The sequence below is a fragment of the Monodelphis domestica genome, chromosome 3, assembly GCF_027887165.1.
Source record: "Monodelphis domestica isolate mMonDom1 chromosome 3, mMonDom1.pri, whole genome shotgun sequence".
In the NCBI taxonomy this organism is placed as follows: domain Eukaryota; kingdom Metazoa; phylum Chordata; class Mammalia; order Didelphimorphia; family Didelphidae; genus Monodelphis; species Monodelphis domestica.
In genome coordinates this window covers 26083057-26096940 of record NC_077229.1, presented here as the reverse complement: position 1 = coordinate 26096940, position 13884 = coordinate 26083057, and the positions used below count along the sequence as shown (strand labels likewise).

The window sequence follows — 13884 nt, the reverse complement described above, 5'->3', positions numbered from 1 at the left end:
TTTATATATACTTATCTGTTAGCCAAATTATTCCTTCTATGATGTGGGGAGGAGAAGGAGGGACTGAAATACCGAGAAATAAATTCTACTAACAAAAAAGAAGTCAAAATGCAAAAAGAAGATGAAGAAGAAAGAAATCCTACACTCTGCCATGTTGCCTCCAGATTCACTGTCACAGGGATAAATCTAAAGTCTTACATTTAAAGAATTACCTCCACCAATAAGGAAACTTGGCTAGATGGAGGTTGGCTGGAAAAGATCTGAAGGTTACAGTGGACCACTAGTTCAAAATGTGAGATTAGAGAACCAAGAAAATACAAATGTAATCTTGGGTTTCCTTAAGAGGATAATCTCTTCCAAAAATAAGGAAGTAATTATCTTGCTGTATCCTGTCCTGGCCTTACCATATTTGGAGTTCTCCATTCTAGATTCCACATTTTGGGAAAATCCAAAAGAAACAGAAGGATCCAGAAGGAAACAAATAAGGCTGAAAACGTGTCTGAATCCCAACCATAAGAAGATCCCTTAGGATTCAGGCCTTTTTCTCTAAAGAAAGGATTGGGGTTGCTATAATAGCTAGGTCATGCCGTAGATAGAGTACATGGTGTGGAGTCCAGATGACTCATCTTCCTGAGTTCAAATGTGACTTCAGACACTAACTGTGTGATATTGGAGAGTCATTTAAAACCTTGCTTGACTCAGTTTCTTTATCTATAAAAAATGAGCTGGAGAAGGAAATGGCAAACCACTCCAGTATCTTTGTCCAAAAAATCCCAAATATGGATATAAAGATGTCAGCATGACTGAAAAATGATTGAACCACAATAAAAACAGCTGCCTTCAAGTATTTGAAGAGTTGTCATATGGAGAATTAACCTTGTTCTACTTGGCCCCAGGCAACCACTCCATTATCTTTGCCTAGAAAACCCCAAATGGTATCATAAAGAATCAGATATGATTAAAATGACACAACAATAGTTGCCCCCAGAGAGCAGAACCAAAAGAAGTGAGTGCAAGTTGCAAAGATTTTGACTTGATGTATAAGAACAATTTCCTTATAATTAGAGATATCCCAAAGTGGAACAGGCTAGCTCAAGAAGTAGTAATCTTGGACAGCTAAGTGACTCAGTGGATAGAGTCAGATCTGGATAGAGGAGGTCCTGAGTTCAAATCTGGACTCAGATACTTCCTAGCTGGGTGACCCTGGACAAGTCACTTAACCCCAGTTGCCTAGTCCTTATTGTTCTTCTGCCTTGGAATCAATACTTAGTGTCCATTCTAAGACAGAAGGCAAGGGTTTATATATAAAAAAAGAAGTAGTGATTTCTCCTCATCGAAAGTCTGGCAGCCAAAGTTGGATGACCATCTGTCATTTATACCATAGCAGGGATTCTTTTCAGGTACAGATTGGATCAAGTAGTCACTGAGGACCTTTCCAATTCTGAAATTCTGGGATCCTGAGATAATGTTCTCCTAGGACACTTCCCTACAGTTTCATACTCATCACGAGGTACAGATGGCATGTTGAATAGAAAGTCAGCCACTGAGTCAAGAAGACCTGAGTTCAAGCCCTGACTCTGACTGATACTAGCTGTGTGGCCATGAGTACACTAATTAATTTCTCAGGGTCCCAGCCAGCTCTTTGAGACCATAAACTACAGATGAATCATTGGTCTATACCAATGGCAGTAATTTCCATACCAGTATCAACTATGACACTCACTATAAAATATAACAGAAGGCAAAAAGAAGCTACAGCGAATTTGAAGAATACTTACAGGTTTCCTTTGAATATATACACATTTGTAAAATCTTTCAGAAGGGAATGGTGGACAATTATGAGCTGTATTATCTCATAAAACAGCAAGAAGCAGTATTAGGGAAAATAAAATTACTGAAAGCTTGGTGAGAGACCCAATTAAGCCAGCTCATCCCAAGAGCATTTAAGGACGATCCCAGAAAGAGGAAAACAAACAGACAAAAGTGGAAAAGATCTGTAGGGATTTCTATAACAAACTCTTTTCTCTAACAAGGACAATGGAGCTGGTACATCTGGACTCTAACAGAGTCCCTGTTGTTTTACAAAGGAAATAAAACAAAAGTGGGAAAAGTATGTGGGGGACAATCGGGCAGGAGTTGATGCAATTTTGAGGACACTCATGGACTGATTTTCAATATCTCTGAAAAAGGGTTAGATACCAAAAGTTCCTCCCCTATCCCCCCAAATCAGACTTTGTTATGACCAAGAAAAGTAATTAAAAACTTTGGTAATCACTTCTCTATATATTTATGCACCAATCTCTAAAAAATTGTTATAAGCATAATCTGGACTTTTATATGAATCTTTCCCTTCATTTTAGCTGCTAATGCCTTCCCTCCCCAAAGTGTATTTAACCAATTTATATGTAGAGGGGTATATATTCTGACATATATACTGTATGTGGGTGTGTATATATATATATGTATATATATATATATACACACATAAATTTCAAATTTAGACTATATATATTTCCCCCCAAATTTTTTTTATTTACATGTAGAAACAATTTTGACAAGTTTTTTTTTGACATTTTAGAATTCAGATTTTCTCCCTCTCTACCCTCCCCAAGGTGGTGAATAGTGTGGTATAGGCTATAGCCATACTTTATATATTTTCATATAATACTTGTTTCTCCCTATTCAAAAACAGCTCCTTGCCAGTAGGGGTTCTCTCATTCTTTTTCCTTGAATCTCAGTACCTAGCATGGTTCCTGACATACAGTAGGCACTTAATAAATGTTCATTATGGGCAGCTAGATGGAACAGTAGTGCAGTATTAGGGAAAATAAGTTTATAGAAAGCTTGGTGAGAGACCCAATTAAGCCAGCTCATCCTAAGAGCATTTAAGGATGATCCTGGAAAGAGGAAAACAAACAGACAAAAGTGACACAAGCAGACATCTTCCTGAATTCAAATGCAGCCTCTGACACTGGCTGTGTGACCCTGGGCAAGTCACTTAATCCTGTTTGTCTCCATTTCCTTATCTGTAAAATGATTTGGAGAAGGAAATGGCAAACCACTTTAGTATCTCTACCAAGAAAACTCCAAAAGAAGTCACAAGAGCTAACAACAAAGATAGTGTTCAATTATTTCCATTCTATAGGTAGAAAAACTGAGTCTAAAAGAGGTCATAGAAGCACATATTTAGAGATAGAAGGGACCTCAAAGGGCATTTAGACCAAGCTATCCATATTTTACAGATGGAGAAACTAAGGCCCAAAGGGTTTGAGACTTTGTCAAGATCACATAACAACGCCACAACAGAATTCTTTCCCCCACAAACAGCATTAGCTCAGGACTCACAAGAACTCAGTCATAGGAAAATCTGACTCCCCAAAAGAAAAGATTCGATTTTTCTCACATTCTCTGGCTCATAATATCCCCAACCTGGAGTCCCAAGAAAAATCCCTTAAATAGAACTCAAATAGAGCTCATTAGTCTAGCATTCCCCCAAAAGGTTCAACAAGGTCCCTTCTTGAAAAGTTACTCAGTATACAAATCAATAGGAGGAATCGAATAGATATTTTCCCTTGGAATACACAGAAACACACCCACACACAAATTCTCAAAACACAAAACATTCAACACTCTTATGCACACACTGACAATGCTTAAAATCTCAAACAGTGATCCATAACAAAGAACACACAATAGCCCATAGACAGATACAGTAAACACTCAGAGGACTCTTAGAACCCATCATCTCTATGATGATTCTCTCCTGGAAGGTAAAAGGGATTTTGGAAACTGTTGAATAGATGTCACTTCCACCTAAATCCAAAATGGCCAGGCAGAATCAATCGAGTACCATACAGTCATTGTCTTCACCTCTAAGAAGAGTGTAGCTGTGGGAATCACTTGCCGTTGGACAGCACCCACACCTCTCAATGACTCCAGATCAGTTCAACTCATGAGACAGCCACCAAGATGAAAAGATTGCTGACTCAGGTGTGGGGGAAGAAGCATGAAGTAGAAGAGATGTCCACTCTCAGGCTCACCCAGGCAGGAAGTTAATAAACATTTATTAAGTGCCTTTTGTATACTAGACAGTGTACTAAGCTTCATGGATCCAAAAAGAAGCCAAAGAAGGTCCTTGCCCTCAAGGCACTTTCTGTCTAATGGAGCAGACAATAAGCTTGGGATTGTGGCTCTGATACTTACTACCTCAATAATCTTTGGTAAATCACTTCATTTTCCCTCCATAAAATGAGAGAATTGGACTAGATATCCTTAAAGACATCTTCTTTCTAGTAGTATTCTAGACTTACATATATAAGAATATGCCAAATAGAAGTCAATCTGAATCAAATCCAACCCAATTGAAGTGAAGCAACAAAATGCTAGAACAGCTGGGTGACTCAGTGGATAGAACACCAGGTCTGGAGTCAGAGGGCTCTTCTTCCTCAGTTCAACTCTGGACTTGGGCATTTATTAGCTATGAGACCTTGGGCAGATCATTTTACCCTGTTGGTCTCAGTTTCCTCATCTGTAAAAAATGGACTGGAGAAGGAATTGGATCCACTATAATTGCCAAGAAATCTCCAAATGGAGCCATGAAGAGTAGGACATGATTGACAGGACTGAATAACAGATGACTTCTAACATCTCTTCTAATTCAGAGACAATGATGTTATGAACCTCCTTGGGTCTCAATTTCCTCATCTGTAAAATAAACTGGAAAAGGAAATGGCAAACCACTCCAGTATATTTGCCAAGAAAACCCCAAATTGGGTCATGAAGAGTCATACAAGACTAAAAAAATGACTTGAATGACAACTACAAATCTTTGTGAAATTGGATGTCACTCTCTGGTTCCTAAGGTTCCTCATGTGTAAAACGAAAGGATTGAAATGAATGATCTTAAAGACATTCACCCTAAATGTCTCCGTTTCCTCATTTATACAATGAAGTATATCTATGACAGTCCCTAAAGTTCCTTCTAGTTTATATTATCTGATTCTAATAAAGGTTCATTTCTAAGAAAGAAAGGATTGAAGGGGATCCGAGGCTCACCAGTTGTTTAAAGAGCTTCTTAGGAGTCTTCATGCCATACATCATTGATTCTTGTTCTAGTCCTTTCTGAACAGGGAAAGTATTTTTTATTATTGTCTTCCTTGCCATCACTTTTTATCTTCCTTTCTATTCTCCATTAAATTTAATTAAGCACCTCTTGATCTTGCTGAGGCAAGCTCTGGAACTAAGAAAAGAATTTCCAAAATGTTCCTTTTTTATTATTGTTTCAAAGAGGGATCTGCTTTCCAAAATCCTATTAGATAAAACCTCCTATTCAAGGGGTCAGCTAGATGGCTCAGTGGATTGAAAGCCAGGCCTAGAGACAGAAGGTCCTAACTTCAAATCTGGCCTCATACACTTCCTAGCTGTATGACCTTTGGCTAGACACTTAACCCCCATTGCCTAGACCTTACTGCTCTTCTGCCTTAGAGTCAATATGTAATATTGATTCTAAGACAGAAGATGAGGGTTAAAAAAACCCTCAGATTCAGACACCAGATAAATTAATAATTATCTACTTTTTAAAAAAAATATTACAAGAGCCCTTTAAATGGTGAGATTCCCATATGCATTTAACATAGAAGTCTGGAGAAAACAGGCATACTAATTTGGTGGCCATATGAATTTGCCTAACCATTTTGATACAATTCCAAATTGCCTTCCAGAATGATTGGATCAATTACAACTCCACCAGCAGTGCATTAGTGTCCCAATTTTGCCATATCCCCTCTAACATTTATTATTTTCCTCTACTTTCATATTGGCCATCCTTCTAGGTGTTCAGTGTTGTTTTGATTTGCATTTCTCTAATCAGGAGGGATTTAGAACACTTTTTTTCATGTGATAATTGATAGTTTTTGATTTCTTCATCTGAAAACTGCCTATTCATATCCTTTGATCATTTTTTAATTGGGGAATGGCTTGATTTCTTGTACATTTGACTTAGTTCCTTATATATTTGGAAATTAGATCCTAGTCAGAGAGTTTTGTTATAAATTTTTCCCCAGTTTGTTGCTTCCCTTCTAATTTTAGTTGCATTTGGGTTTGTTTGTACAAACCCTGTTTAATTTAATATAATCAAAATTATTCATTTTACATTTTGTTGCCTAATCATTTTGGAAAGAAATTAGGAGTGATCTGGAAGAGATTCAGAGTGATGTGACCCAGAGATCTCATTACTAGGCAAGCACTGGAAGGGGGCCAGAGATAAAGAAAAGGATGTTGCATATTCCTAGTGACACTTTTTTTGGAAACAGATGTCCATTGACTGGGGAATGGCTAACAGACTTGGTGCATGATCTGAGATATGAGATAGATTGCATGTGTGGTGTCAAACTAGAATAGAAATGGAGGCCACTAACTCTACATAAGGAGCCCTGCTAACCACATATTGACTTGATTTTAAAATGTGAAATCTGTTTTATTGTATTTTATTTCTTTTGTTAAATATTTTCCAATTACATCTAAATCCAATTTAGGCTTAAGCTGGGGAATGATGACCAGAATGCATGTTTGACATGTCTTTGTATAGTGGATGGAGTGTTAGACTTGGATTTAGGAACAGGTGAATTCAAATCCCACTTTTTATTCCATTATTGTTATTGTTGAGTACTTTCAGTCCTGTCTGACTCTTCTTGACCCCATTTGGGTTTTCTTGGCAAAGATAATAGAGTGGTTTATTATTTCCTTCTCCAGCTCATTTTAAAATGAGGTAATTGAGGCCAAAGGATTAAATGACTTGCCCATGGTCACACAGCTAGTGGCCAAAGCCAGATTTGAACTCAGGAAGATGAGTCTTCCTGACTCCAGGCTCAGTGCTCATGCACTATGGTGCCACCTAGCTGCCCATTATCAGCTGTGTGATGCCAAGAAAATCTCTCAACCTCTATAAACCTCATTTTCCTCACCTGTAAAATAGGGACAATAACAAGATTTTCATTTACCTCACAGTTATTGAAAAGATCAAATGAGATAATTTGTATAGAACATTTTGCATTCCATAAAGTACTGTGTAAATATGAGCCATTGTAATTACCCTAAGGAAAAATTCAATTGGTATTTCCTTTCTCCTTCAAATGGCCTACCCCCATCTCTTTAAATTAATATTTATGAGTGCTGGATTGTATCATTACAAGAAACATTCTCTCTCCTCCTCTCTCTCCCTCCTCCACCCTACCCTCTATCTCTCTTCCCCTCTTTCTCTCCCTCTTCCTCACCCCCTCTCTCTCCTCTCTCTCTCCCTCCCTCCCTCCTTCCCTCCCTCTCTCTCTCTCTCTCTCTCTCTCTCTCTCTCTCTCTCTCTCTCTCTCTCTCTCTCTCTCTCTCTCTCTCTCTCTCTCTCTGTCTTAATTTTTTCTTTGGCTCAATAGGATACAGAAATGCCTCTTAGGTAGCCAAAGCACCACATCTCTTTTCATACCAACCCCCTGGACCTTATTGGGAGATGGCATTCTACTGAACTCCCCAGAGAGTCCCAAAAAGTTGTTTTCTGGAAATTCAGGGACTAATAGGTCTGGGAGTAAGCAAGCAGACAGGAATGAAAGGACTGCTTGAGTTTTGCAAAGTAGATAACTTGTGAAGGAGAATGTGTGTCTGGCTGCCTTAGGAATCTGAGTACAGATTAAAACATATTTCCACTATGTTTTATTTTATTTATTTATACAACCTGGATAATATGGAAATATATTTTGCATGACTTCACGTGAATAATGGGCATTATATTGTTTGACTTCTCCATGGGATGGGAGGGGAATGACCTGGAGGGAGGAAGAGAATTTGAAATTCAAAAATTTTAAATAAATGTTAAAAGAAAAAAATTGAAATAGAATAAAGGATGAAAAAAGCAATGTCAGTCATTATTATTAACTGACACAAGTAGGAAATCTGCCAAGTGGATCCTATTTATCCCCTTGAGATATAATGATAGAAATGACTATCATGTCACCCCTAAGCTTTTCTCAGGATAAGCATCCCCATTTCCTTCAGCTAATTCTTATATGGCAGGAATTTGAGGCCATTCATAATCCTATCCACTCTGCCCCCATCTCAGCACTTTCCAGCTTATCTATGTCCATCCTATAATTTGATTATCAGAATATAACATAATACATGATAATCATTCTAATGAGGCCTCTGGACACTGTTTCAGAACAAAGTTTTTAAGTGTGTAAAATAAAATTCATTAGATAGATAGATAATAGGTAGATACATAGATACATAGATAGATGGATAGATGATAGATGGATAGATAAATAGATACTGTAAGAATATAAAAATTAGGTTTTTATGCTAATATGAAAGTTCTAAAGTAATGTTGTGGTTGCCAACTTAAAAATATTATAGATTAAATCAATTACTTTTAGTAGCTTTATTTACAAAGAGGTAGAAAGAGTGAAAATGGGGAAATGTAAGAAGAGGGTAGAAAAATTTCTAGCCTGTCACTCTAAATGTTGCTCTGGTGTCCAGCTCAGCCCCAATAGGGCTTGATAATCTTCAGCCAGAGGACCTGGTGGTGTCCTCAGCAACGGTTCCACCAACACAGCTTCCTCCAGGAAAGGAAGGACTCTCTAGAACCAATCTCTCTAGAAGCCAGGAAAGGAAGGCCAGCTACTCACTCAGCAAGCCAACACAGGGTCCAGGGAAAGAGTCTCCTTCTTCAGCCCAGCTCACCACACAGAGTCTCTGAAGATGACCTTCAAAGGAGAAAATCAAAGGTCAAGTTCAAAAGGTAAAGAAGTCACAAGGCAAAGTCCAAAAGTGAAGTCCCGAAGGACAAGTCACAAGGTAAAGTTCCTGAAGGAGAACCTCCCTGGACAGGAAGTTCAGGACTTTTTATAGTCCTTTTTCCATGTCCCTTCCTGCCCCTTACTCCACTTTATGGGGACCAATTACAGTCCTTCAATTTGCTTAGCACTGCCCAGGGGCAGGGCAATGGTTTCTGGAGTTGTCACCCACTTTAGCAAGTGACTTGTGAACTCTCTTACTTAGCATTAAATAGGGGTGCTTAAGTTTTTGATTGATTGATTTAAAAATTGCTGATTGATAAACAAAGAAAGTTTGATTCCCTCTTCACAAATGGACCTTTGCTCAAAAAAAAAAAACAAACAACCCTTTACTCAAATAATATAATTTGATAACACAGTCAGAGGGAGACAACAAGAGAAGGAGAATCCTTGACACTCCTGAAATAATTTTGTAAAACAGGAGACATACTCTTTTCTCAAGCCCAAGTTGGTTCTAACCCTGCTCCAAGCCAGGAGGGGTAATATCCTGTCAAACATGGCCTTTGGGCCCCCTTGGTCATCAACTTTTCCAGGCTAGTCTCCCTGCTAGGTTAATTGCTAGAATCCATTTGCCAAAATGCTCCTTCCTCTTTTATCTCCTGCTGGGCCCCGTTTGTCAATCCAATGATACTGAAATTGACCACAGGTAAGATAGGCAGTTAGTGAAAAGTTCATTATTATAGCAAAGCATAGACAGATGCTCCAAATCTGGGAGCCTGGCCCAGCCCCTGCTGAGATCCATCCTCAAATGATGATGTTTAAATGGACCAGAAGTAATGAAAGCAATTATGAGAAGAAGAAAAATGCCCAACACCGTCCTACCTTTTCAGGCATTTTTCTCCTCTGAACCACAGTCTTAAGAATCTGAATCCAGAGCTCTTTTGACAACATCAAACTGTACTGTGTCAAGAGCAGCCAGTAAGCACAGGACTCACCATGCCACTATCTTGCTCTAAAAACTTCAGTGACTCCCGATGGTGTGTAGGATAAATGGAAACTTCTTGATTTAGAACTTAAAGCAACAAGTGATCCGGATTACAGACCTTCCTCATGTGATATCAAGAAAGAAGTTTGGATGGTAAAATGAGCAATCACTGGGGCCAAATAGAATTGGTGGACAATGAGAGGGACTCACCAATCAGAACATACAGACCCCAGATGGAAATTTTAAAGCTGAACAGATCTAGTCCTATGACACAGACTGTAGCATAGAGGGTTCAGCAACCTCCCATCAGGAAGAAAAGATAGCTAAGGGGTTAGGGTATCACCTGAGGAATCAGCAACTTTAGAGCATTATTCAGCCATGAATTCCTTAGACACTTAAGGCACTTAATCATGTATGAAACATGTGTACCCTGGCCATTTGGATCCTTGCATATGCATGAACTTTCCCTGGTTATACGTATTCCCTTCACGTGTTTTTCTTGTTTACATGTATATCTTGAGGTAAGATGTAGCAAACTGGAAGAGTGTACTTTATGTGCTTAGTGGGAATTCACCTTGTCGCTTTATTTGCTTTGGTGGTTGATTGTTTGGTATTTGGGGGATCTCTGCATATGACTAGAACACACATGTTTCTTATAAAGATAAGTGTCATCTGTGTCCAAGGAACATACGGCTAGATAACCCAAACCTCTAATGCTCTAGAGTCGCCAGTGTTCTCTCATGATGTCACAATATCTTAGCCATCTTATTGCCTGATGGGTGGTTGTTGAATCCTATGTACCTACCCCAGGTCTATTCCCCAAGGGACTAAATTTGTTCAGAATAAATATTTTCACTGACTGTCTAGAAAAGCAAACACATCATTAGGGGCTCACGAGCTATGGTTTTGTATTGTCACTAAACCAGAAAGTGTCCTCACTGGAGTGCCCTTCCTGGGCAGCCAAGGTATGAGAGAGTGCTCCAGTGCTACAAAATATTCAAAGTAGGAATAATAATAGCTAACATTTAAGTAGCACTTTGAGGTTTACCAAAGGTGAGTGGAAATTTTAGGACAGAAGGCTTAGAGTTGGAAGGTATCTTAAAAACCATCTGTTCCAAGACTTTCACTTTATAGATGAGGAAGTAGAAGCCCAAAAATGGAACATGACATTCGCAGGAACAGACAGCCATTTGGTGCCGAAACCAGGTCTCTTGATCCCTATCTGGAGTATTTTCCACTTTACCATACCCTATGCTCTGTTACATGACTATTTGTTACTCTCCATCTATCCAATGTCTTTTAAGATCCATTCCAGCTTTCAATTTCCATGGCCACAAGGTCATGAGACTGAGAACTGGGAATACTGGGAATTTCCTTTGTGACTGTGCCCAGGTTCACACCTCCACCCCCAGACTTAGAGGTGTACTCATCTCCACCCATACCACCTCCTTCCTCTCTGAAGGTTTCCTGTTTCTCAGATGTTTCTGACTCCTTCCTGCTGAAGAAAAGGACATTGACGTCAGTAACAATTCAGTACAAATTAGTTCTATGCCATTATTGCTCCCTGGTCAATGTGAATTTTGAAAGAGGGTCCAAAAGAATGATCATCTAATGGCCTCAAACTCAGAGATGCCCACTTTGGCAGCCTGATGAATTACTGCATTATCCTCAGTGACTTCTGGGAGAAAACAGGATTTGTCCTTACTTTGTGGAGACTCAGCCATGCACCATTAATTCCTTCCCAAAAGATGAGATGAAGAAACCAGTGGAAACATTTACTTCCAGCTCAGAGCAAAGAACTAATCTACAGCCCAGAGAAAATACCTGTCCAATATCCAACTCTAATCTTTCCCATTAGTGTTGTCTATAATGACAACTGCCGTATTAAGGAGCATCAAGGCCATCACTCCTCTGCTGAAATCCAGGTGAGATGTGGAGGTGAATTTGGGTTTTTATGGAAAAATAGTTGGCATTTTTATTGATTGATTCATTCATTTGTTCTTTTCTTTGTTTACTCATTTGTTTTTGGAGCTTGAAGATGTACAAAGCATTTGACTATACAGGATTATAGGGGTGTAGCTTTAGAACTAGAAAAGACCCTGAGGCCAATTTAGTTGACCCCTTCCTCATTTTTCTAACAAGGTAACTGAGAGCTAAGCAAGTGATTTTCCTGAGGCTGCTCAGATAGTTAGTGTTAGAGGTAGAATTTGAACCTATGTTCTCTGACTCCAGAGCATGTGTTCCTTCTACCATTCCATCTTGTACATGATCTCATTTGAACCTCACAATGAAGGAGGTACTGTTAATATGCCAGTTTTATAAAAGAATGAACTAGAGCTCGGAGAATTTCTGACTTGCCCAGAACAACACAGATGGCAAGGTGTAAAGGTGGAGTTAAAATCCAATTTAATTCAGTGAGAAGTTATTAAGCAGTTATGCATAAATGACTATGTTGGGATGGGCAGAGAGGTGGAACAGTGGATAGAGCATTTGGCTTGGAATCAAGAAGTTTCATCTTCATGAGTTCAGGTCCAGGCTCAGACACTAGCTGTGTGACCCTGGAATAGTACCTTAACCCTTTTGCCTCAGTTTCCACCACTCTAATATCTTTGCCAAGAAAACCTCAAAATTCAGTGATTAAGAATCAGTAGTGATTGAAAAATGGCACCTTTGCTAGGATTTAGGGTTACAGAGGTGAGAAAGAATAGTCTCTGTCCTTAAGAAGCTTCTTTTCTTCCAACTCAACTCCTCTTGAATCCAAGTCTAATAGTCTTTACAGCTTGGTTGGCCAAATGAATTATGAGTTGGGCCTGGAGTCAAGAAGACCTGAGTTCAAATTTGGACTCAAATATTTACTAGCTATATGACCTTGGGCAAGTCACCTAACCTCTCTGTCTAATTTTCCTTATCTGTAAAAGAGATATAATAACTTGAGTCATGACATCACCCTATGTTGTCATTGATCCCCATCAAAAATGAAGGACAAACAACATGGATGAGGAAATCTGATCAATGCATATTTTGAAAGAGGATCCAAAAGAATGAACCTCCATTGATTTCTGTCCAAAGAGCCCTTGGACCAGAAGTCAGAAGACCTAGCTATATGCCAAGACTAGGTGTCCTGGCTCTTTCACCAACCCACTGTGGGATACCACATTTGGGGGATGTTTGCAGGTTATTCCATCTATTAAGAATTAGTCTAAATTACTTCTAAGGCTCCTCCAGCTCTGGCAAATTCATTTCAACAAGCATTAATTTAAGTACCTACCTAATTAAGTGCTAAGCATTATGCTGGGAATAATCAAAGAGTCCCTACCCTTAAGGGTTTTACATTATACTCAGAGAAACAATCTAAATTCAGGATAGGTAAATACAAATGTTACCTGTGTCTTTCTCTCTCTCCCATCTAACTTTGAAGTATACTTAATTGCCACTCCATGAGCATATGGAAACCTGGGGGGAGTTGAGGAAGTCCAGCCATAGATGGCTCATCACTGGGTTTAATCCCCAGAGGTGGCTGCTGAATAATTTCTAAAGGGTAGTCACAGGTCTAATATGAAGGGTAGTTTGTTAACAAAAGAACTAGTACTCTGGAGGGCATAGTAGAAGGATCTGTCCAGCTCTGAAATTCTCTGTTTTTGGGCTTCTAAATCTGTTCTAATGGCAGAACATAATTCTGTGGAATAAACATATTGGGGAGGGGCAAAGGAAAGGCAATAGGTATTTAAGGGAAAGAGATCTTCCTGGAGCCTTCTTGGGCCATAATAACTTCTCAACTGCCAAAGGATTTCCATCCCTGAATGGGTGCAGAGCACTTGGTGGATGTCTCCTCAGATTCCATGATTTTTTCTAACCAGAGATCCCTTTCGATCAGAACCTAGAACCACAGTCTGTCTTTTGGAAATGCAGGCTTCCAAGGATAGAAGTAAAAAAAAATACATTCAAATGGCAAAAACTGTTTCCTGGCCCTTCTGATTAACCTCCCAATCATGAATCTGTGGACCAGAAGCATTCACTTCATGAAAATGGAAAATAAAATCAGAGCCATTGAGAGCTTCAAAGAATCGTATCCCTACATTATTATAATACAATTCTTTTTACTGAGGAGAGAACAAGACCTAG

General features: G+C 39.0%; 1 long non-coding RNA gene across 2 annotated transcripts in view; it reads right to left on the bottom strand.

Annotated features, from left to right (window-relative positions):
• LOC103094995 (uncharacterized) overlaps positions 1 to 8778 on the bottom strand; it is a 39272-nt gene extending 30494 nt beyond the window's left edge. Inside the window, exon 1 of one of the 2 annotated variants that reach the window (XR_008917287.1) lies at positions 8670 to 8778. This is a non-coding gene — a long non-coding RNA (uncharacterized LOC103094995). The remainder of the gene's footprint in view (positions 1 to 8669) is intronic. The other variant, XR_008917288.1, reaches the window with a different exon arrangement.
• Positions 8779 to 13884: the final 5106 nt, after the last annotated feature.